This window comes from Hemitrygon akajei, chromosome 11, assembly GCF_048418815.1.
Source record: "Hemitrygon akajei chromosome 11, sHemAka1.3, whole genome shotgun sequence".
Classification (NCBI taxonomy): domain Eukaryota; kingdom Metazoa; phylum Chordata; class Chondrichthyes; order Myliobatiformes; family Dasyatidae; genus Hemitrygon; species Hemitrygon akajei.
The window spans coordinates 5,951,324-5,976,484 of NC_133134.1; the positions used below are offsets into that span (position 1 = coordinate 5,951,324).

The following is a 25,161-nucleotide window of genomic DNA, read 5'->3' on the forward strand; positions in this document are numbered from 1 at the left end:
AACTCCCTCTTAAATATAGCCAATGAACCGGCCTCAACTGTTTCCTGTGGCAGAGAATTCCAGATTCACCACTCTGTGTGAAGAAGTTTTTCCTCATCTCGGTCCTAAAAGGTTCCCCCTTTATCCTTAAACTGTGACCCCTCGTTCTGGACTTCCCCAACATCGGAAACAATCTTCCTGCATCTAGCCTGTCCAATCCCTTTAGAATTTTATAAATTCAATAAGGTCCCCCCTCAATCTTCTAAATTCCAGTGAGTATAAGCCTAGTCTGTCCAGTCTTTCTTCATATGAAAGTCCTGCCATCCCAGGAATCAATCTGGTGAACCTTCTTTGTACTCCCTTTATGGCAAGAACTCAATATCTATGGAAAAGAATAAATAGTTGACATTTTGGGCCAGGGCCCTTCTTCAGGGCTGAGTGGGAAGTGGGGGGGGGGGGGGGGGGGAAGATGCCAGAATAAAAAGGTGGGGGGTGGGGGTGGGGAAGGAGGCCGGCTGGAAGGTGAAAGGTGAAGCCGTGGGTGGGAAAGGTTGAGGGCTGGAGAAGAAAGGATCTCACAGGAGAGCAGAGTGGACCGTCAGTGAAAGGGAAGGAGGAGGGGACCCAGGGGGAAGTGAGTGATAAGCAGGTGAGAAGAAGTGCAAGGTCAGAGTGAGTGGGGATTAGAGTAGAGGGGTTAGCAGAAGGAGAAATCGATGTTCATGCCATCAGGTTGGTTTACAAGGTGTTGTTCCTCCACCCTGAGGGAGGTCATGGACCGACATGTTGGAATGGATGGGAGTTGGAATTAAAATCTTTGGCCACCCACTTGTGGCCAATGGTGTGGAGGTGCTTGACAAAGCAGTGAGGTGTTGACTCACCTGGAAGGACTGTTTGGGGCCCTGAATGGAGGCGAGGTGGGTAGTGTATGGGCGGGTGTCGCACGTTATGCTTCCTCAGGGTTGGAGATTAATGGTGAGTGACGAATGGACAAGGGAATCGTGGAGCAATCCCTGTGGAAAGTGGGAAGGGTGTGGGTAAAGATATGTTGGAGATGGAGGAAAATGCATTGGATGCTGAGGCTGATGGGGTGGTAGGTATTGACGGTGGGAAGTTGGGGTGAACGCAGATGTACAGGAAACGGAGGAGATGCGGTGAGGGCAGCTTCAATAGTAGAGGGAGGGAAACCCTGTTCTTTGAAGACGGAGGACATCACTGAAGTCCTGGAATGGAAATCTGCGACCTGGGGATAGATGTGGTGGAGGCGAAGAAACAGAGAGAGGGGAATAGCATTTTCACAGGAGATAGGGGTACGAAGGGGTACAGCTGAGATAACTCTGGGAATCAGTAAGTTTGTAAAAGATGTCGGGTGACAGTTTGTCTCCAGAGATGAATAGACAATAGACAGTATGTGCAGGAGTAGGCCATTTGGCCCTTCTAGCCAGCACCGCCATTCACTGTGATCATGGCTGATCATACACAATCAGTACCCCGTTCCTGCCCTCTCCCTATATCCCTTGACCCCACTATCTATACGAGCTCTATCTCTCTCTTGAATGCATCCAGAGACTTGGCCTCCACTGCCTTCTGGGGCAGAGCATTCCACATATCCACCACTCTCTGGGTGAAAAAGTTTTTCCGCATCTCTGTTCTAAATGGCCTACCCCTTATTCTTAAACTGTGGCCTTTAGTTCTGGACTCACCCATCAGCGGGAACATGCTTCCTGCCTCCAGCGTGTCCAATCCCTTAATAATCTTATGTTTCAATCAGATCCCCTCTCATCCTTCTAAATTCCAGTGTATACAAGCCCAGTCGCTCCAACCTTTCAACATAGACAGAGAGATCAAGAAATAGGAGTGAGTTGTCAGAGATGGTCCAAGCAAATTTAAGGGCAGGGTGGAATTTAAGGCAGACTTGATGAAATGGAAGAGTTCAGCATGCGTGCATGCAGCAGTGCCAATGCAGTTGTCAGTGTAGTGGAGGGAGAGTTGGGGAGTATAACTGGGGATGGCTTCGAACATGGACTGTTCTACATCTCCATTGAAAAGGCAGGCATAGCTGGGGGCAATGTGAGTGTCCATGGCTGACCCTTGAGTTTGGAGAAAGTGGGAGGAGCTGCAGGAAAAATCGTCGAGGGTGAGGACCGGTTTTGCCAGGTGGAGGAGGGTGCTGCTGGAGGGGGATCGGTTGGTTCTTTTGTTACGAAAGAAGCAGAAGATAGATAGATAGATACTTTATTCATCCCCATGGGGAAATTCAACTTTTTTCCAATGTCCCATACACTTGTTGTAGCAAAACTAATTACATACAATACTTAACTCAGTAAAGAATATGATATGCATCTAAATCACTATCTCAAAAAGCATTAATAATAGCTTTTAAAAAGTTCTTAAGTCCTGGCGGTTGAATTGTAAAGCCTAATGGCATTGGGGAGTATTGACCTCTTCATCCTGTCTGAGGAGCATTGCATCGATAGTAACCTGTCGCTGAAACTGCTTCTCTGTCTCTGGATGGTGCTATGTAGAGGATGTTCAGAGTTATCCATAATTGACCGTAGCCTACTCAGCGCCCTTCGCTCAGCTACCGATGTTAAACCCTCCAGTACTTTGCCCACGACAGAGCCCGCCTTCCTTACCAGCTTATTAAGACGTGAGGCGTCCCTCTTCTTAATGCTTCCTCCCCAACACGCCACCACAAAGAAGAGGGCGCTCTCCACAACTGACCTATAGAACATCTTCAGCATCTCACTACAGACATTGAATGACGCCAACCTTCTAAGGAAGTACAGTCGACTCTGTGCCTTCCTGCACAAGGCATCTGTGTTGGCAGTCCAACACAGAAGGCTTTGAAGCTGCCTTGATGGGGGACAGTAGTGTATATGGACTGGACATCCATGGTGAAGATGAAGTGGTCCAGGCCAGGGAATAGATCCAAAACATGAGGAGTGTTGTGGTTGTAGGTGGGAAGGGACTGAACCAAAGGGGATAGAATGGAATCAAAGACGTATTTGCAATATTACTCAAATACAGAATAAATGGGAGCAGACTGTTTCTGCTGAGGTTGGGTGAGACTAGTACTAGAGGTCATGGGATAAGGGTGAAAGGTGAAATATTTAAGGGGAACCTGAGGGGCATGTTATTCACTCAGAGGGTGGTGAGAGTGTGGAATGAGGTGCCAACGGAAGTGGTGGATGTGAGTTTGCCTGTGACATCCAAACTAGAGAGGTTTGGATCAGGTACCTGGATGGGAGGGGTACAGAGGGCTCTGGTCCAGGTGAGGGCCAGTGGGACTAGTCAGATTAATAGTTTGGCACAGACTAGATGGGCCAAAGGGCTTGTTTCTGTGTTGTAGTGCTCTGACTATTGCCCAGAATAAGTAGGGCCATGGTTTTTTTAATAGCTCAGGAAGGGTGTGGTGATATAGAGCTGGGCTCACCTGAGACGTGCCACCCGAAAGCAGGCAATGGGTTGGTAGCTAGTAGATACCCTCCCCATCCCTTCCCCCACTGAATACATCCTCACTTGCTGGCAAAGTTATCAAATCCAACAAGAGCTATCAAAGAGTGGGAAAGGGATAAAGAGCAGTAGGGAAGCTCTGTGGGAATGGCTGCCTTGCGTGGGATATTCCAGGGAGCCAGTGTGGGTGATGTAACGTTGCCTGTTGAGTTACTCCTCATATTCCTTTCTGCAGGTTCGGAACATTTCTGTCACACACACCTTCAGCATCGAGAAAGCCAGGAAGCAGCTGAGATACCGCCCCAGCAAGTACGATCTCTCCGATTACGTCAAGCAGTCCCTAAAAGCGCGGCCACAGCTGACGGGCTCCCTCTGTCTGCTGCTGAAAGCTGCTTTCCTTGTTCTGGTCGTTCTCCTGTTGACCGCCCTTCACCCCCTGGCCCCAGCCCCAGCCCCAGCCCACTTCTGGCCACCTCTGCCAGCCAAGACCCTGTGAGCTCTGCGGTCAAAGAGTAGGGTTGCGTCACTGACGTTTCCCCCTTTTCCCGGAAAACTGGGGGAGTGGACCATGCACATGGTTGGAGAACCATCATTTCTTACTGTGAAGGCCACTTGGCCCAGTTAGCCTCTGCTGGCTTAAAAAGTCTATTCCTTCCTTCCAATTCCTTAAGTTCAAGTTTATTGTCATTTTAACCATAGACACATATTCCGCCAAATAAACAATGTTCCTCTGAACCAAGGAGCACATAATATTATGTGTAACTCACACAAAGTAATATTACTATGAATAAATTAAGTTAGAGTTCAAGTTTAATTGTCATTCAACCATATACATGTACAGAGCCAATTGAAACCGTGTTCTTCTGGGGCCAAGGTGCACAGCACAGTACCAGCAGTCACACACAGTACATATTATAGTAGCAGAAAAACAAACAGTTGCAAACATCATGTTAGAAAGTAAAAATTTAGCCCATGTCCCTGAGTGTCATGGCCTGTAGATTGATGGTGCATAGGACTTGTCCCAGAGCCACGTTTCTGCAAGAACAAGGATGCAGCAGCCCCTCATCTTGCCCAAGTGCAGCTGCAGACAAAGGCAATCCAGCTCATCTTGCACTGAGTGAACACTGGAGGGCAGCACCAACGGGAGGAGTCCTCCCCGCCGGAACGCGGAATCCAGCGGCACACAGTCAGCTGTGTATCTGCGTCACAAGTTAAACAGTGAGCTCCTACATTCTACCATTCAGCTACACACTAGAGCAGGGGGTCTCAACCTGGGGTCCTCGGACCCCTCAGCTCACTGGCATAATCCCTGCACTAGAGGGGAGGGATCTATCGAGACACAAGAGAATGCAGATGTATTAACAACCTACTGGGCAGACTCAGCGGGTCGAGCAGCTTCTGAGGAGAGGTGGACGGTTGGCATTGCAGGCCGAGGAAGAGAAGTTTTGACTATTCTGGGCAATTGGGACAGGATCAATGATTGAGCCAACAGTGGGGAGTAACCATAGTTCTATTAGACTTTAATTGGTTAGGGAAAGGGATGGATCTGGTTCTGAAGTTCCAAATTGGGGAAAGGCAAATTTTGATGGTATTGAAGAAAGGAAATTGAGCAATTTGGGACCTGTGACCAGAGTTATATTAGTTTTAAATTAGAACACAAGACTTAAGAGCAAGACTTAGCCACTTGGTCTATTGAGTCTGCTCCACCATTCCATAATCCCCATCCCCCTCCACCCCAGCCTTCTCCCTGTAACTTTTGACATCCTCGTGAAATCAAGAACCTATCAACCTCTGCTTTAAATATACCCAACGACTTGGCCTTCACAGCCATCTACAGCAAGGAATTCCAGAGTCACTAGCTTCAGGATAAAGAAATTCCTCCTCATCTCAGTCCTAAATGGACATCCCTCTATTCTGAGACTGTGCCCTCTGGTCCTAGACTTCCCCACTATAGGAAATAAGTCCACTCTATCAAGGTCTTTCAATATTTGATAGGTCTCAATGAGATCCCCTCCTCATTCTTCTAAACTCCAGCAAGTACAGGCTCAGAGCCGTCAAATACTCCTCATAAGTTAACCCTTTCATTAGTTATGGGGAAGGTACAGATCTGGTCCTCAAGTTCCAAACTGGGGCAAGACAAAGTTTGATGGTATTAGACGGGAACTTGCAAAAGTGGATTAGAGCAAGTTGCTAATGGGCAAAAGGATCTCTGGCAAGCGGGAGGCTTTTAAAGTGAGATAATGAGAGTTCAAGGGCTACACATCCCTGTTGGAGCGACGGGCAAGGAATCGGGAACTCTGGATGATAAGGGATATTGAGGCCCTGGCCTAGGAAAAGAAGAATTGTCTGGATACAGGTATTTGGGATCAAGTGAATCCCTGGAGGGGTAGAGACTATCATTGATCTACATCAGTGAACCAGATCGGTTATTTACAGCAGTCCAGTGACACTGCTGGAGTGGGAGACACACCTGCAGCATCAGGCCAGGCACCAATATTAATAATAATAATTTTATTTATAGAGCACTTTGCACACAGAAGATATAGTTCAAAGTGGGGTAAAAGTTCCAAATGAAATAAGAACACAGTGGTTAGCAGTTGGCGGGAAGCTATCACACCTCAGGGCACTCCAGAGTTCAGAGTTCAATCTATACATCCTTCCTGCAGAACACGTGGGTTTCCTCCCACAGTCCAAAGATGTACCAGGTAGGTTAATTGGTCACTGGAAATTGTCCCGTGATTAGGTTCGGGTTAATTGAGTCTGCTGCTGTGGTTCAAAAGGCCAGAAAGGCCCACTCCACACTGTATTGTTAAAATAAAAACATCTCCCCTTCCAGCATCAGATCCAAATGGAGCATAAACCCTGGCCCCTGCCTTGTTAGCTTGCTCTCTTTCTGCACTGTTCATACAGGGTAATTTGGAGTAATTTCTTATGTATTGCACTGTGACAAAATAGCACATTTCACAAGTCGGTGGCCACTTTATTAGGTACACCTGGTTAATGCAAATATCTAATCAGCCAATCATGTGGCAACAACTCAGTGCATTAAAGCACGCAGACTTGGTCGAGGTTCAGTTGCTGTTCAGTCCAAATATCAGAATGGGGAAGAAATGTGATCTAAGTGACAGATGGGGTGGTTACAACTTTGAGAACATTGTTATGTCTCCAAGTGTACATGCCGCTGGAAAGATTGACTCTGCATGCACTCAAAATATGCTGAAGTGTTCCCTTCTCGCCACAAGCAGCACACCTGTCTGTCTTATCTTCATACCAGGTGCTGAGATTGGCAGGTGTTGGGAGTAGGTCATATGCTGCTCTGCATAGAAAAGAAATGCGGAGCAGTTTCAACTGCCACAGAACATTCCAAGATAGATGTCCTTGTTCAACACTTTCCCACCAGGTCCAAGCCCCTTGTTTGGTCAGGCCAGCTGTTTTAGCTAACCTCTTCTCTTCTACCTCTCGTATTTCATGTGTTACAAGCTCACGACGCTCCTTACCTGTAAAAGATGACCACCACTTGTAGGTTGTCCACCCAAGTCCCTGGCGGCCTATGAGACCCCCCAGGGTCGGGATGCCTGGGTAAACAACATCACGATCTCCCGATGAGTGGACTCAAACTCGGAATCGGATAGCAGAAATTAACGATGAAGATTTATTCAAAGAATAATACAGGGAATAATCAAACCAAGAGCTCAACTTACTCAGGACATGTGTACACAGGACTCAGTAATGAGTCCCAGTCCAGAATAACCTTAAATAGAACTCGGGAAACCCGTGCAGGCCGAAATCAAAAACTAATCACTTAAGAACGCGAAGTATACGGAAACCACATTCACATAAAGAACGTCACGAAAAACACTGACAACTTAATGATAAAAGTAATTAAGTAATTATAAAAGAACGCAAATAAGTTTAGGTGCATCGAGACCTGCCGCTCTCTGGCGCCCTTCGCTGGTCGGGAGGGTTCATGACACTCGGAGGACCTACCTTGGGCCCAGCGCACCGAATTGGAACCAACTCCAATATTCCAATTGTGAGGAAGCACACTCTACTTCACTAGGAATTTGTGGACACTGAGAATGTCACCAAAGATTTGCGAATTTCTATCGATGTACCATGGATAACATTCTGTCTGGTATGTGTGTGGTGAACTACATATACCTGTCTGGACACGCCCCCTGCTGACTGCTCCTGTGGCCCCGCCCACAGACCCCGGTATAAAGGCGATTGAGGCCTGAGCCTGGCCTCTCAGGCCCCAGGATGTAGTATGGTGGTCAACTACTACTTGTTCTTTCTTCCAGTCAATAAAAGCCGATATCTCGTCTTCACGTCTCAGAGAGAGTTATTGATGGTGCATCAATGTGCAGGATCAGAAAAAAGCTGCAGAAAGTTGCAAACTCTTGTCAGCTCCATCAAGGGCCTCCCTACCACTGAGGACATCTTCAAAAGGTGATGCCTCAGGAAGGTGGCATCTGTTATTAAGGCCCCCCATCACCCAGAACATGTCCTCCTCTCATCAGGATGTACAGGGACCTGAAGGCATACACTCAATGATTCAGCAATAGCTTCTTCCCTTCCAAAGTCAGATTTCTGAATAGCCCATGAAGCCTCATTATTATACACTCTTTTTGCATGATTTGTTTTTTATATATTCTTAATGTAGTTTATAGTATTTTGTGTTCTTTCTTATTGTAATTTATAATATAGTTTGTGCATTGCCCTGCATTGCTCCCGACAAACAACGAATTTCACAACATAAGTCAGTGTTAATAAACCTGATTCTGTAAGATTTTGCCCACCTTGGAAGTTCTGCCTCTGACCGACAGACTGGGTGGCCAGCACTGCCCTCTGCTGGGCTCCTGCAGTTAGGCAAGAAGCTGGTGTGATGGACTTCGATAAGTAAATATTTGATGATAAAGATAAATTGGTTTATTATTGTTACTTCCACCCAGATAAAGAGAAAAACTTTTGTCTGTGTGCCATCTGGACAATTCATTTCAGGTCGACATTGAGCACGTCTACACAGAGTGCTGTTGTAGGAAAGCATATCCATTATCAGGACCCCAACCATCCAGGCTGTGCTCTCTTCTTGCTGCTGCCACCAGGAGGTGGTACAGGAGCCTCAGGACTCACCACCAGGTTCAGGAACATGTTACCCTCAACCATTAGGGGATAACTTCACTTGCCCCATGATTGAACTGTTCCCACAAACTATGGGCTCACTTTCAAGGACTCTTCATCTCATGTTCAATAGTTTGACAGTTCCATTTACTATCAAGTCAAGTCAAGTCAACTTTTATTGTCATTTTGACCATAACTGCTGGTACAGTCCATAGTAAAACTGAGACAACGTTTTTTCAGGACCATGGTTTACATGACACAGTACAAAAACTAGACTGAACTACGTAATAAAAAAAACACAGAGAAAGCTATAATAAACTACAGACCTACACTGGACTGCATGAAGTGCACAAAAACAGTACCGGTGTTACAATAAATAATAAACAGGACAGTAGGGCAAGGTGTCAGTCCAGGCTTCGGGTATTGAGGAGTCTGATAGCTTGGGGGAAGAAACTGTTATATAATCTGGTCAAAAGAACCCGAATGCTTCGGAGCCTTTTCCCAGATGGCAGGAGGGAGAAGAGATTGTATGACGGGTGCATGGGGTCCTTCATAATGCTGTTTCCTTTGCGGATGCAGCGTGTAGTGTAAATGTCCATGATGGCGGGAAGAGAGACCCTGATGATCTTCTCAGCTGACCTCACTATCCGCTGCAGGGTCTTGCGATCCGAGATGGTACAATTTCTGAACCAGGCAGTGATGCAGAGAATGTATACAGTATACAACCTGAAATAGGACCCACACCACCAGATTCAGGAACAATTATCACTCCTCAACAATTAGGCTCTTGAACTACAGAGGAAAACAACACTGTACTGTTCCCACAACCTATGGACTCACTGTAATTTACTTGAATTCTGTTGGACATTCCAAGAATTCACCCTCAGATCCAGATTCATTTATTAATCATGTGTACATCGAAACATACAGTGAAATCTGTCGTTTGTCTTAAAAACTAACACAACCTAAGGTTGTGTTGGGGGCAGCCCACAAGTGTCACCTCACCCACACATTCCAGCTCTAACATAGCACGCTAGCTCACCATGTTCAGCAGAATTGCTGAGCATCGCTTCACATTGTTAGTGCTAACTTGGTTTACTGGATGTACGTATGTAGATCATGTCATTTCTGTATTGTCACACATGCCTCTAATTTCTTTATTTACAGCAAGCACAAGATTCAGAGCCCAACAAATAATTCCCAGCGAAGATCCCTGCTCCTTGCTGTTTCATCTCAGACCACATTCGGAGTATAGTATGTAGATCATGCTCCACCAAGAATATTTCACACCACAACCTGCTGTTATCAAATTTTGTTAAAACAATTCTTTCATAAAACTGAGCAACACACACTAAATGCTGGAGGAACTCAGGAGGTCAGCCAGCATCAATGGAAAAATGAAATCAGAATCAGGTTTAATATCACCAGCATATGTAGTGAAATTTGTCGATTTTGCGGCAGCAGAACAATGCAATACATAATAATAGAGGAGGAAAACTGTGAATTACAGTAAGTAATAGTAAATTAAATAAGTATTGCAAAAAGAGAAACAAAAAAATAGTGAGGTAGTGTTCATGGTTCAATGTCCATTCAGGTTTTGGCCATTAAAAACGCTTTCAAAATTTAAGTTCTAATTCATGCAGTACTAATGTTTGTTATTATTATTGACGAAATATGTAATATTATAATTTGAAAGTTATGTAAGAGTTCATGGTTATTTGATGTTTTAAGATCATCGGTTTATTAGATTGAGAAGTATTTAGTTGTTGTAATATTTAGAAAATATTAAAATAATGTTATATTATATATTTTTAGTTTGTAAAATTATTTATTTATATATATATTTTGCGTAATATGTGAAACAAGTATGATAGTTAAATTTATAAACTTAGGTTAACAAAAAGAAACGCCTTGGCAGCGGTGGGATTCGAACCCACGCCATCGAAATGACTGGAGCCTAAATCCAGCGCCTTAGACCACTCGGCCACGCTACCACGACGGGAGAAACGCCTCTCGGCCGCTATTTCCCCGTCTTTGCGCAGCCGTAGTTGTTGTTCTCACTGTCTCCAGGCAACCTCGAGTCTGGATGGCGGCCTTCCACCCGCCATAGCCTCAGAGTCGGCTTGTTGGTAGGTGAGATGTTGTACCCGCGCTCAGTGCAGGCGGCTTTAATGTTCCCGCTCTCGCTCGGCCACCGCGGATGGAGCGAGGAGAGGAGGCCGATAGGTGGGTGAGGGTGTGTGGAAGTGTTAATGGAGCTGTGTGGAGTGAAGGGATTGAGGAGGGTTGAAGGGGGTGAGGAGTGAGTGAGAGGGATGATGAATCGGGGTGAGGAGTGACAGGAGGGGGGGTTAGAGATTGGGTGAGGTGAGTGAGCGTGTAGGTAGAGGGTGAGTGAGGGGTGAGGAAGTGAGGGTTTAGGGGTGGGTGAGGGGAGTGAGTGTAGGGTGGATGAGGGTGTGGGGGTGAGTGAGCGGTAAGGGGAGTGAGCGTGTAGGTAGGGATGAGTGAAGGGAGTGAAGTATAGGGTGGATGAGGGTGTGGGGGAGTGAGTGTGTAGGTAGGGCTGGGGCACATGTAGGGGGTGAGTGAGGGCAATGAGTATAGGGTGGGGTGAGAGGCTACGAGTCATGGTGAGGAGAGTTGAAGGTAGGGAGTGGGTGAGGGATGTGGAATGGGGCATTGATTAAGAGGACAGGGGAGGGTGAGGAGTTGGGGAAGGTGAGGGCAATAGGGAGTGGGTGAGGAGAGGGGGGTGAGGATTGGGTACAGTGGGTGAGGAGAGGGGATGAGGATTAGGTGAGGTGAGGATAGAGGGAAGGAGAGAAGAGTGAGGGAGAGTGAAGACTGGGGGCATAAGTAGTGAGGGATGGATGATGGGGCAGGTGAGGATTGGTAAGCTATGGGTGTGGGTGATATATGGGACCCTTGAATGGGGATGGAGGACAGGTGAAGCATTGGGGCGGGGAAATTGGGTTTTGGGGTAATGGATGGTTTTATGATCTGGGAGGGGGGTATAGGAAGGGGAAGGAAGAGTAGTGGGAAGGAATAAAGGTAAGATGGAAGGATGTGAAAGAGAAGGGTATCAGACTGGGTGGAGAACAGAAAGTTAGAAAAATGTGAGTAGGAGGAGAATATGGTGGCATATAATAAATTTGGGTAAAGTTACCATCCACAGTGATACTATGGGCTTCACCAGGCAGAGACCTGGATCAAAGTTCAAAGTAAGTTTATGTGTATATCACCATTTATGCACTACACTGTGATTCATTTTCTTGTGTGTAAAAGTTTGGATGGTTCAAAAGTAAAAAGAAATTACAGGCTGCAGATTAAGCAGTAATAGTTCAGAAAAAAGTATGTCTAGAAGTTTTGTGAACTGCCTTGAAAAGGTTGCCAGGTATCGCCAGCACCAAAGCAATGCACATAAATAAGTAGCAGGAATAGGCTACCTAACCCCTCAAGCCTGCTTCTTAAGTTCATAAGTGATCTGATTGTAACCTCTTACTCTATGCTGCTATTTACCCATGGTAATCTGATGGTATGAATATCAATTTTTCCTTCAGGTACTATTCATTTTCAATATTTCAGTAATATTTGAGTAATATTGTAAGTATATTTCTTCATCGTTTACATAAATGACATATGTCAATACGCTGCTACAGCGTATACATGCACATTGCTAAAGTAAAAGAAAAAAATTAAACTAAACATACACAAGTTATCTCCTGGCTCTGTGTTTTTCTTGTAACTAGCTTTTATGTTCTGGAGTTAACAAAACATAATAGGTACACCTCGTATTCTGTCCAACCTGATGGCATGAACATCGATTTCTTCTTTGGGTAAGTTTTTTCCCTCTGCCTTCTCTCTTCTATTCCTCACTCTGGCCTCTTAGTACTTCTCCTCACCTGCCCATCACCTCCCCCTGGGTCCCTTCCTACTTCCCTTTCTCCCATGTTCCACTCTCTTCTATCAGATTCCTTTCTCTCCAGTCCTTTACCTTTCCCACCCAGCTGGCTTCACCTATCACCTGGCTAGTCCTCATTTCCCTCCCCCACCTTTTTATTCTGGCATCTGCACTCTTCCTTTCCAGTCCTGAAAAATGCTCTTGGCCCAAAAAGTTGCCCATTTATTCCTCTCCATAGATGCTGCCTGACCTGCTGAGTTCCTTTGCATTTTGTATGTTGCTCTGAATTTCTGTGTCTAACCTTTCTCTGCTTATCAAGAATTTATCCACTTCTGCCTTAAGCATGTTCAGACACTGTCTCCACCACCCTATTAGGGACAAAGTTCCAAATGCCCACCACCTTCAAAAAGGGAAAAAATTATTTAATTTTTGTCCAAGATTCTGATTTCTCCATTCTCCCACAAGAGGAAACATTCTATTGGTACCAGTTTATATTGTCATGTATATAGTAGTAGAGTGGAAACATTTAGTTTTGCAAACCATCCATACAGATGAATTCAAAATGTATATTGAGGGAAAAGCAATAACAGAATGCAGAATAACGAGTTAGTGTGCAGGTAGACAATAAGGTGCAAGGGCTACGGCAAGGTAGATTGAGGTCAAGAGTTTACATTGTTGGCTGAATCAAAGGTGGTAACAGATTGGCATATAGGAAGGAGATTGAAAATCTAGTTGAATGATGCCACAACAACTCTCAATGTCAGCAAAACCAAAGAGTTTATCATTGACCACAGGAGGAGGAAGCCAGAGGTACATGAGCTCATCAGGGAACTGGAGATGGAGAGGGTCAGTAACTAAGTTCCTTGGCATTATCATATGAGAACATCTGGGACCAGCTTGTAAGTGCCTTTACAACACCTCTGCTCTGTTAAAAGTTTGTGCAGATTTGGCATGTCATCTAAAACTTTGACAAATTTGCACATTGGGCGAGTATCCTGACTGGTTCTTCATCATCATGTGCCATACTCTGCCAGAGTCTCGGCAACCACTTTCTTCCACTGCAATCTGTTGGCAGTCAAACCTCTTGCATCTCTGGCAGTGAGGCTGTTCCACTTCTTGATATTGTCGATCCAGGTTGTCCTCTGTCTGCCTCGGGGGCGGCTTCCTTCTACTCTGCCTTCAAGCACAGTGCATTCCAGTGTGTCATCAGTTCTTGAGATGTGTCCAAAATAGCAAAGCTTCCTTTGGATAATGGTTTCCAGAAGTATTGGTTTTGTGCCAGTCTTTTCTAGGATGAAATTGTTTGATCTTCTTTCAATGTATGATACCCCAGGGATCTGTCTGTATGTCCACACCTCAAATGCTGTCAACTTCTTTTCATCAGCTGTTTTTAGGGTCCATGTTTCACAGCCATATAGAGTTACTGGCCAGACGAGACTCTTGAGGAGGCGTATCTTGGTGTCAGTGCTCACAGATCTATCTTTCCAGATGTTCCAGAGTTTGGTAGTGCTTATGCGTGCCATTGCTAGCCTTCGCCTTATTTCCTTGCTGCATTCATTTGTATCATTTAGTTCTGCACCAAGGTATATAAAGGAGGACACTTGTTCGATCTTGTCATTTCCGATGTGCATGTCAGCTTGAATTGCAGTTTTGCTTATCACCATAACTTTGGTCTTCTTGCCATTTATCAGCAATCCAAATTCAGCGGAGACTTTTGCAACATTATTGAGTAGTGCTTGTAGGTCTTCTTCTGTTGTGACTAGCAGGACTGTGTCATCTGTGTATCTCAAACTACTGATGGTTCTTCCTCCTATTTTATTGCCAGTCCCATGATCATCACAGTGTAGATGTTAGAAAGGTATGGAGAAAGGATTCAGCCTTGGTGGACTCCTTTACCATTGCAGAATGATTCCGTCTCACCAGATGTGGCTCGAAGGCTGGAGGATTGCGTAGCATACAGTGATTCTAGAAGAGCCACTAGGTGTGGTGCTATGCCCAGTTGAATCATTGTCATCCACAGTTTGGTGTATTGGACACAGTCAAATGCCTTTGAGTAGTCTATGAAACAGATGTACAGGGGGGTATTGACCTCTCTCATTTTCTCCATTATTAGGCGCATGTTGAAGAGCTGGTCCCTAGTACCTTGGCCGCACCTGAAGCCAGCCTGTTCGAGTGCGATTTCTCCATCCACGTAGTTCTTTAGTCTCTCAGAGATGATTATGCGTATGACTAGTTACATCACAGCTTGTTATGGAAATACCAATACTTAAGAACGGAAATGTCTATAAAAAGTGGTGAATACAGCTCAGTCCATCACTGGCCAAACCCTCCCCACCACTGAACACATCTACAAGGAGCACTGGCACAAGAAAGCAGTTTCATCATCAGGTACCCTCGCCATCTGGAACATGCGGTCTTCTTGCTGCTGCTATTCGGAAGAGGGTACAGGAGTCTTAGGACCCACACCACCAGGTTCAAGAACATCAGGGTCCTGAATCAGAGTGGATAACTTCACTAACCTCGACTCTAAACTTGATTCCACAGTCTGTGGAATTGCTTTCAAAGACTCTAAAAGTGAATGTTCTCAGAAATATTTATTTTAATTAGTACAATTTGTTTTCTTTTGCACACTGATTATTCGTCAGTCTTTATGTATAGCTTTCCATAAGTTCTGTTGTATTTTGTTATTTTCCTCTGAATGTTCATTAGGAGTTTGAAGAGATTTGACATGTCAATAAATACACTCAGGAACTTCTATAAGTGCACCATGGAGAGTATTCTGACAGGCTGCATCACTGTCTGGTATGGTGGGGGGGGGGGGGGGGGGGCTACTGCACAGGACCGAAAGAAGCTGCAGAGGGTTGTAAATCTAGTCAGCTCCATCTTGGGTACTAGCCTACAAAGTACCCAAGACATCTTCAGGGAGCGGTGTCTCAGAAAGGCAGCGTCCATTGTTAAGGACCTCCAGCACCCAGGGCATGCCCTTTTCTCACTGTTACCATCAGGTAGGAGGTACAGAAGCCTGAAGGCACACACTCAGTGATTCAGGAACAGCTTCTTCCTCTCTGCCATCCAATTCCTAAATGGACATTGAACCCATGGACACTACCTCGCTTTTTGAAATACACAGTATTTCTGTATTTTGTATATTTTAATCTATTCAATATGCATATACTGTAATTAATTTACTTTATTATTATTTTTATTCTATGTATTTTTTCCTCTTCTAAATTATGTATTGCATTGAACTGCTGCTGTTAAGTTAACAAACTTCATGTCACATGCGGATGATAATAAACCTGATTCTGATTCTGAAAAATGCCTGTAAGAAAATTAACCTCAGTGGTTTCTGCTGTTGCATGAATGAAATCACCAGAGGAAAGTACTGGTAGATATGAAGCAGCTTCTTTATTTGACAAAACAAGATACAGCAGACATCATATTGATGTGGGGCTTGATACTTTATGTGCTAAATATCAAAGGACAGTTACATATTTACAATGTAGATTATATCTGGAATACACAATATTCCAGATATAATAGATAGATAGATACTTTATTCATCCCCATGGGGAAATTCAACTTTTTTTTCCAATGTCCCATACACTTGTTGTAGCAAAACTACTTACATACAATACTTAACTCAGTAAAAAAAATATGATATGCATCTAAATCACTATCTCAAAAAGCATTAATAATAGCTTTTAAAAAGTTCTTAAGTCCTGGCGGTAGAATTGTAAAGCCTAATGGCATTGGGGAGTATTGACCTCTTCATCCTGTCTGAGGAGCATTGCATCGATAGTAACCTGTCGCTGAAACTGCTTCTCTGTCTCTGGATGGTGCTATGTAGAGGATGTTCAGAGTTATCCATAATTGACCGTAGCCTACTCAGCGCCCTTCACTCAGCTACCGATGTTAAACTCTCCAGTACTTTGCCCACGACAGAGCCCGCCTTCCTTACCAGCTTATTAAGACGTGAGGCGTCCCTCTTCTTAATGCTTCCTCCCCAACACGCCACCACAAAGAAGAGGGCCCTATATCACCAGTGCCCTATATTACTGAAGCATAACTTCCCTTCTTGTATATCATCTTCCTTCACACTAAACAATAAACTCAGCCATCTCCATCATGGACACCAGCCTCACCAACATAGAGCATATCTTCAAAAGGTGAGGCCTCAAAAAGCTGGCATCCATCATTAAGGACCCCCACCACCCAGGACATGGTCTCTTTTCATTACTACCATCAAGGAGGAGGTACAGGAGCCTGAAAACTCAATGTTTTAGGACCAGTTTCTTAATAGAATAATAATAAATACTTTATTGATCCCAAGTAGGAAATTCATTCATTACAGCAGCAACATTTTAAAAGCACACTTGGTAGTGTGCAGATTTAACAAATAACAAAGTACAGAATAATAATGTACACAGTAATAACTTACCAGTGTACCATAATTTGCAATAATGTATGAAATAATAAAACAGAGACTTTTGTACTATGATGTGTGTTCTCCTGTTGCACAGAGATGAACTGTTGCATTTGGAATGAAAGATTTTCTATAAGGATCCCTGTGAGAGCAGAGCTAAGTGAGTCTGTTTGAAAGGAATTTCCACTTTTATTCAGTCGGTCATGGAAAGGATGTGCCTGATTGTCCATAATGGATAACAGTTTGTTTAGTGACCTCCTCTCCACCACTAACTGGGTTGTAGCCAAGGACCGATACAGTCTTTTTGATGAGTTTATTTAGACTTTTTGCATCACCAGCACTGATGCTGTCCCCCCAACATAAAGCCGCAAAGAAAACTGCACTCACTACAGCAGACAGATAAAAGATCTCCAACATCCTACCACCATCAGATTTCCAATGGACAATTAACACTACCTCTCTAATTTTTATTCTATTTTTGCACAACTTACTTATGTATTTTTATTGCAATTTGTAGTATATTTTATGTATCACTGCAATTTCATGACGTATATTAGTGATAATAAATCTGATTCTGTTGACTTTACTAGTTCACTTTCTGTATCCCTCGGCATCTCAGAGCTCTGTAATCTCTCAGCATTTAAATATTATTGCTCTCCCCCCCCCCCCCCCCACCTTTTTATGCTGGCTTCTACTCCCTTCCTTTCCAGTCCTGATGAAAGATCTCAACCTGAAACATTGACTGTTTATTCCCTTCCATAGATGCTGCTTGACCTGCTGAGTTCTTCCACCATGTTGTGTGTTTTGCTTTGGATTACCAGCAGCTGTAACATCTCTTGTGTTTCAATATTATTGCAGCGGCATATTTTCACTGATAAATTAGACAATTTCATATTTCCCTCATCATATCTGATTTGCCCACTTACTTCAATTACTCGATGCAAAGAGTTTTCTCCTAGATAACACACACATTACCCGAAACTAATTTATGTTCATAAATACACTGTTTTATAAAATGAGACTTTGCATTGTCTTAATATAAGGTATCATTTTAACTACTTACAATGCTTATGTCAGAAAGACATCAATATATTATTTTCAAATGATTCATCTTAGTAACACACAAAATGCTGGAGGAATTCAGCAGGTCAGGCAGCACCTATGGAGGAGAATAAACACTAGATGTTTTGGGTTGAGAGGACTGGAAAGGAAGGGGGCAGAAACAAGTGAGGGGGGAAGGAGTACAACTGGCAGGTGATAGGTGAGGGGGAAGTGGGTGGAGGATGGGGGGTGAAATGAGAAGCTGGGAAGTGATAGGTGGAAGAGAGGAATCTTATAGGAGAGGAGAGTGGACCATGGGAGAAAGGGAAGGAGGAGGGGTTATCAGGGAAAGGTGATGGGCAGGTGAGAAGAGAAGGGGTGAGAGGAGAACCAGAATGGAGAAAGGGAGAAGGGGAAGAAATTACATTCTATTAAGCTAATCAGATATACATCACCAATGCCACATATTTCATGTTTAAATGGCTGTTCAAAATCAGAATCAGGTTTTTACTACTTAATCAGAATTCTGATGGCGGAGGTAAGGAAGCTGTTGCTAATAAGTTGAGGAACCTCCTGTATCTGCTCCCTCACGGTGCAATGAGAAAAGGGCATATACTGGGGGATAGTCCTGACGAAGGGTCTCGGCCCGAAACGTCGACAGTCCTTCTTACAGATGCTGCCAGGCCTGCTGCGTTCCACCAGCATTCTGTGTGTATTGTTTGAATTTACAGCATCTGCAGATTTCCTCGTGTTTGCTGATATACTGGGGGATGGATGTTTTACAGTTAAACAAAGTTGTGTGGTTGTATTTTTGTTTCTAGAATAAACTACATTCTTAATGAAGAATAAACACATTGTGGATGATAAGCCATGATCACAGTGAATGGTGGTGCTGGCTCGATGGGCCGCGCCTACAGTATTGTCTATTATAAACCTTTTCTATTCTTAATGTGGTGGTTGAGAACGGAGGGGAAGTTTGAAAACTCCCTTGTAATGAATGATGGTTTCTTTACTGACGTCAGATAGTGAGGACCCATCATTTGAAAGTAGCCCCACAACATATTGTCCCGGTAGAAGGGCGGAGAAAGGGAACGGTTTGCAACGTGTCCCCGCTGGAGAAGTGTACGTGCAGAGCGGCGGGCGCGTTGTGGCCGAGCCGTCAGTGGGCGGAGACACGCTGGGTGTCTTTTACACGTCTTTCCACTTCCTCGGCAGATCGTTTGCGAGCAAGCTCCGCTTAAACTCTCGTCCTGTCGCCGGAGTCCCGAGCCTGCGGTAAGAACTTCTCATCGACACTGCCACCCACCACAAGCTGCAGCAGTTTGAAGTGTCCTGGTCCTGTGCGGTCGCAGTCCCCCATGGATCGTTACCGGTGTTACTGGATAGGTGCATGCATTCAGGATGTTTGCAGCCACACCGTGCTTTGCACGTCTTCTGCTCAAAAAGGGAAGTCGTGAACATTTTGCAAACGAGTTACAGCGCTTAGCATTTTGCGATTTGAAACAGTTGCTTCAACGTTAGAGACAACCGCAGAGAAATATATTCGGCAGTCTGATTTTCTTGTGTTTTAATATTGGTAACGAGTATCCTAGAATCGATTCCTTTAGGATTAGAGAGTTTGAAGGGAGTCTCTATCCGGATGCTGTAGTATCTTTGGCGGAGGTGTTAAATGCGGAGGTACTCTCATTCAAAATACCAGTGCAATAAAGGGCGTCGCTACCAGTCTGGCGACTTTGCACTGTCACTGGGATTGAAGTTGGGGTTTGCACCGAAAGCAGGTGCTGTCAGGCAGTTTGTCATAAGCAAATCGTGTCCATCGGATGTTGGCTTTGCTTTGAGAACGTTTGGTGCCAGTAGTCTGATATTTGAGCGGCTGATGGCTGCATTTCTAGTTCTCTTTTAGGGATGCGGGTGTTGCCATCACGGCCAGTATTTATTGAGGCGCTGGACAGAGTTGATGATGTACTCATTCTGCTTCGTGGCTTGAAACTGACATTCCAGATGGGGAGGCAGTGGCGATGAAAATCGAGTTTATTGTCATCTGCGCATACACATCGCAGAGGAAAGTCGAGTTGCAGCAGTATCACTGGCACATAATACACACATGGAACAGCACAGTGCGGACCTTCGGCCCACGACCTGCCAACCTACTCTAACATCAATCCGCTCATAAGACGTAGGACCATTCAGACTATTGAGACAGCTCAATCACGAATGATTTTTGCCTATCCAACCCATTTTCCTGCCTGCTCTGGGAACCTTTGACACTCTTACAAATCAAGAACCTTGCAACCTCTGCTTTGAATATACCCAATGACTTGAACAGTACCCAGTACTGTTCTATGTGACTGCCACAGCAATCTATGCAATGAATTCCACAGATTCACTACCCTGGCTAAAGGAATTCCTCCTCATCTCCATTCTAAAGGGACTTCTTTCTATTCTGAGGCCAAGCCCTTTAGTCCTGTACTCTCCCTCCCACAAAGCCCTCCAGTCTTTTTTCTAAGCAGCATTTACAAGAAAAAAACCAGAAAATAAACGTAATTACACATCATTTTTAGAAGATTACTATAATTATAATGGAGGATAACACATACAAAATGCTGGAGGAACTCAGCAGGCCAGGCAGCATTTATTGAAAAGTGCTTTGGGCTGAGACCTTTCATTAGGACTGGAGAAAAAAAGGTGAGTCAGAGTTAGAAGGTGGGGGAGAGTTGGCAGAAACACAAGGTGATAGGAGGGGAGAAGGGGTGAAGTAAAGTGCTGGGAAGTTGATTGGTGAAAGAGATAAAAGGCTGAAGGGGGAATCTGATAAGAGAGGAAGAAAGAAAAGGGGAAGGAGCACCAGAGGGAGGTGATGGGCAGGTAAAGAGATAAGACATGGGGACAGAATTAGGCCATCTGGCCCATCAAGTCTGCTCAGCTATACAATCATGACTGATCTTTTTTTTCCCTCGTCAACCCCAGTTCCTGGCTTTCTCCCCGTAACCTTTGATGCCATGTCCAATCAAATATCTATCAATCTGCCTGAAATATGCCCAACGACCTGGCCTCCACAGATGCATGTGGCAACAAAGTCCACAAATTCACCACCCTCTGGCTAAAGTAATTTCTCCGCATCTCTGTTTTGAAAGTGTGCCCCTCTATCCTGAGGCTGTGTCCTCTTGTCCTAGACTCTCCCACCATGGGAAGCATCCTTTCCACACCTACTCTATCTAGGCCTTTCAGCCTTCGAAAGGTTTCAGTGAGATCCCCCCTCTGAATTCCAGCAAGTACAAACCCAGAGCCATCAAATGTTCCTCGTAAGTGAGAGAGAGAAAAGGGAATGGAGAATGGTGGGGGGAAACATTACCTGAAGTTCAAGGAAATGGATGTTCTTGCTGTCAGGTTGGAGGCTATGCAGATGGAATATAAGGTGTTGCTCCTCCAACCTGAGTGTGGCCTCATTGCGACAGTAGAGGAGGCCATGGACTGACGTGTTGGAATTTTTACCCAGACGGAATATAAGGTGTTTCTCCTCTGAACTATTGAGTTCTTCCAGCATTTTGTGTGTGTTGTCTGGATTTCCAGATTTTCTCTTGTTTGTAATTATAATGAAGGGTCTCAGCCTGAAAGGTTGACTGTTTATTCCTCTCCATAATGCTGCTTGCCCTGTTGAGTTCCTCCAGCAATTTGTGTCTGTTGCTCGGATTTCCAGCAACTGCAGAATCTCTTGTGTTTTTGAAGAAAAGAAACAAAGTCCTTTTAAGTGCGGCAATGATCATAATGTTACTAAACGGCTGTGATGAGGTTTTGTCGGTTAGCTCAAGAACGGAGTGGTTGAAGGGAAGGAGCTGTTCTTGAACCTGTTGGTCTGAGACTTCAGGCTTCTAGGGTGTGTTGGTGTGAGATATTTCAAAGTCGGGCTGGTGTGAGAACCAGAGAGGGTCTGCAGGTGGTGGTGTTCCCAAGTGTCTGCTGCCTCTGCCCTTGGGTGATGAGAAATTACCAGACTGGAGGAGCTGTTGACATAGTCTGGGCAAGTAACCGCAATGTGCGTTGTAGACGGTGCAGACTGCTGACCTAAACTATCTGAGTGTGGCCTGTATCCCTTCATTCCCTTCCTGGGGGCACCACAGTAGCATAGCAGTTAGCACAACGTTATTACAGCCAGGGGCTTTGGAGTGCGGAGTTCAATTCCAGTGCTGTCTGTAATAAATTTATATGTTCTTCCTGTGACCATGTGGGTTTCCTCTGGGTGATCTGTACAGGTTGGGGTTAGTAAGTTGTGGGCATACTACGTGGGTACTGTAAGTGTGGTGACACTCGTAGGCTGTCCTAGCGTATTCTCGGACTGTTGGTTGTTGTACACATTTCACTGTGTTGTACAAATAAAGCCAACCTCTCTCACCCTTTCCCCTTCTCGTATTGAGTTCCTGTTGAGTGCACGCTAAGGGAGCAATGGTCAAGCTATGCTGGAGGTGATTGCAAAAACCTTTAAAAATTTGTGCTGGAACAAACTGGTTTTCTTTAATATTGATAATTTATTACAATGCATTTTTAAACAGTTCTGCTATTTGCAACAAATACAATTTCTGGTTGTCTTGGGGGAAGTACAGGCATCAGAGGAGAGCTGAAGAAGTGCTAAAGATTAACTTTATCCTTTCCTCAGCTCTCCTCCTCTTCCTGTCACATGTACATTAAATGCATCGTTTGTGTCACTGACCAACACACTCCGAGGATGTACTGGGCCATGCTTCCAGCGCCTCCGTGCTTGCCCATAACTAAGCCAGACTTGTACATTTTTAGACTGTGGGAGGAAACCCATGTGGCCAGAGAGAGAACATTCAGACTCCTTAGAGACAGCTGCATGATGAAGGACTGAAATTGGTTTGTGATCAAAACATAGAAAACCTACGGCACAATACAGGCCCTTCGGCCCACAAAGTTGCACCGAACATGTCCCTACCTCAGAAATTGCTAGGGTTACCCATAGCCCTCTATTTTTCTAAGCTTCATGTACCTATCCAAAAGTCTCTTAAAAGACCCTATCGTATCTGCCTCCACCACCGTTGCCAGCAACCCATTCCACGCACTCACCACTCTCTGAGTTAAAAAAACTTAACCCTGACATCTCCTTTGTACCTACTTCCCAGCACCTTAAACCTGTGTCCTCTTGGAACGCCCTGCCACTCTGTATGTAAAAATAAACAAACAAGTAACAACCTACCTCTGACATCCCCCTCCCCCAATACTTTCCTCAATTACCTTAAAATTATGCCCCCTTGTATTGGCCATTTCCGTCCTGGGAAAGTGTCTCTGCCTGTCCACTCAATCTATGCATCTTGTACACCTCTATCAAGTCACTCTCATCCTCCTTTTTTCCAAAGAGCAAGGCTCTAGCTCTCCCATAAGACATGCTCTCCAATCCAGGCAGCATCCTGTTAAATCTCCTCTGCACCCTCTTGAAAGCTTCCACATCTTTCCTATCATGAGGTAAAAAAGCCAGAAAAACTGATAAAACTTACAAACGTAGTTCAGGGATTATGGATTATTGAAAAGCACTCTAGAAGGAGACCAGCCAGGTGGTGTTCTCTAGGGGTGTTAGCTCACCATGGAAAGACAAGAATGCAGGTGTTTATGTCAGCCATGACATTATTAAATGGTGGAACAGACTTGAGGGGACAAATGGGCTTCTTATTTCCAATATATTTTTGCTTGATTAATTATTCAACTCTGTGAGAGAGCTGACATAGCCACAGCAAGTTAAATAACTGCCCTTTCAACCACACGGTGCTGTGAGTGAAAAACACATGAGATTCTGCAAAAGCTGGAAACGATGAACAACACAGAATATGCCGGAGGAATTCCACAAGTCAGGCAGCACCTATGGAGGGGAATGAACAGTCAATGTTTCGGGCCGAGATCCATCATCAGGATTGGAAAGGAAGGGGCAAGAAGCCAGAATAAGGTGGTGGCAGGAGAGGAAGAGGTACAAGCTGGCATGGATGAAGTTGTTTGAATGTTGGGTCCAAGCCTTGTGTGTTGAAGCTATGCTTCTGAGAATTTACTCACTCTGCTGTTGTAATCAGCTATTTGCTTAGCGTATATTGGAACTGGTTTACTATTGTGACATGTTCCAAGATGCAGTGAAAAGCTTGTGTTGTACACTGTTCATATAGATCAGATCATTACACAGTGCATTGAGGTAGAACAAGGTAAAACAATAACAATGCAGAATAAAGTGTCACAGCTACAGAGAAAGTGCAGTGCGGGTAAACAATCATGTGTAAGATCATAATGAGGTAGATTGTGAGGCCAAGGTTCCACCTTATCATACAAGAGGTCCATTCAAGCATCTGATAACAGTGGGATAGATGCTGTCCTTGAACCTAGTGGTATGCACTTTCAGGCTTTTGTATCTTCTGTCTGATGGGAGAAGAGAGAATGTCTGGAGTAGGTTGGCTCTTTGATTCTACCGAGGCAATGAGGGTGCAGACAAAGTGCATGGAGCGGAGGCTGGTTCCTGTGATGTACTGAGTTGCATCTACAACTCTGCAGCTTCTTACGGTCGTAGGGAGGGCAGTTGCTGTACTAAGCTGACGTGCATCCAGACAGAATGTTTTTGTTACACCACATTTTGTATGTATTTGGTATAGAGTGTTTTTGTTCTTGGGTTAGTTTTTAATGTGCATGGCATTATCACTAGCGGTTGATGAATGCTAGAGGCATGAAGACTAATGCATAAACTGCTTTCAGTAGTGAGAGGTTCTGTGTTTGGGTACATTCCTGCCCCCAAGAACACAGTGTTGCTGCCCCACTAGAACTTGATGTACTTTACTCTTCACTTGGACAGACACGTATGTGAGTCTGGAGCCAGCTGTGGCGTTGGCTCGCAGGTTTCGGCTGATGATTTAAATTGGCATGTGTTGTGGTGGGGGGGGCGGCCTGGTGGAGATTATATACAGAAAGGGAAAGGGTGCTGATAGACCTGGGTGGATTTCTGTGTCTGTGAGTGAAATGTAACTGGGAAGGGAATTAATGTCTGTAAATATTTCAGACAATTACTCGTGGAACTGCAAATGGAAAAAGTTTATGCTGTGTAAATGTTATCTCTGGGTGAAATAAGCAGTGAAACCTGGATAACTAATCATTGTGTCTTGCATATCATATTTCCCTTTATTAGAGAAAAAAGATTCTTTTTATAAAAGAGAAGAGTTAGTATGTTGTAGGCAGGTTCTCTTAGCACTGGAAA

At 44.6% G+C, this 25,161-nt stretch overlaps 1 protein-coding gene and 1 non-coding gene across 4 annotated transcripts in view; one reads left to right on the forward strand and one right to left on the reverse strand.

Annotated features, from left to right (window-relative positions):
- Positions 1-10,468: 10,468 nt before the first annotated feature.
- trnal-uag (transfer RNA leucine (anticodon UAG)) lies at positions 10,469-10,550 on the reverse strand. Its single transcript has one exon. It is a non-coding gene; the product is annotated as a tRNA-Leu (tRNA).
- Positions 10,551-19,005: 8,455 nt separating this feature from the next.
- Positions 19,006-25,161, forward strand: part of eef2k (eukaryotic elongation factor 2 kinase) — an 80,313-nt gene continuing 74,157 nt past the window's right edge. For 2 of the 3 annotated variants that reach the window (XM_073060129.1, XM_073060131.1), the window contains exon 1: positions 19,006-19,202. The gene's annotated coding sequence lies outside the window, so the exon portion shown is untranslated. The remainder of the gene's footprint in view (positions 19,203-25,161) is intronic. The other variant, XM_073060132.1, reaches the window with a different exon arrangement.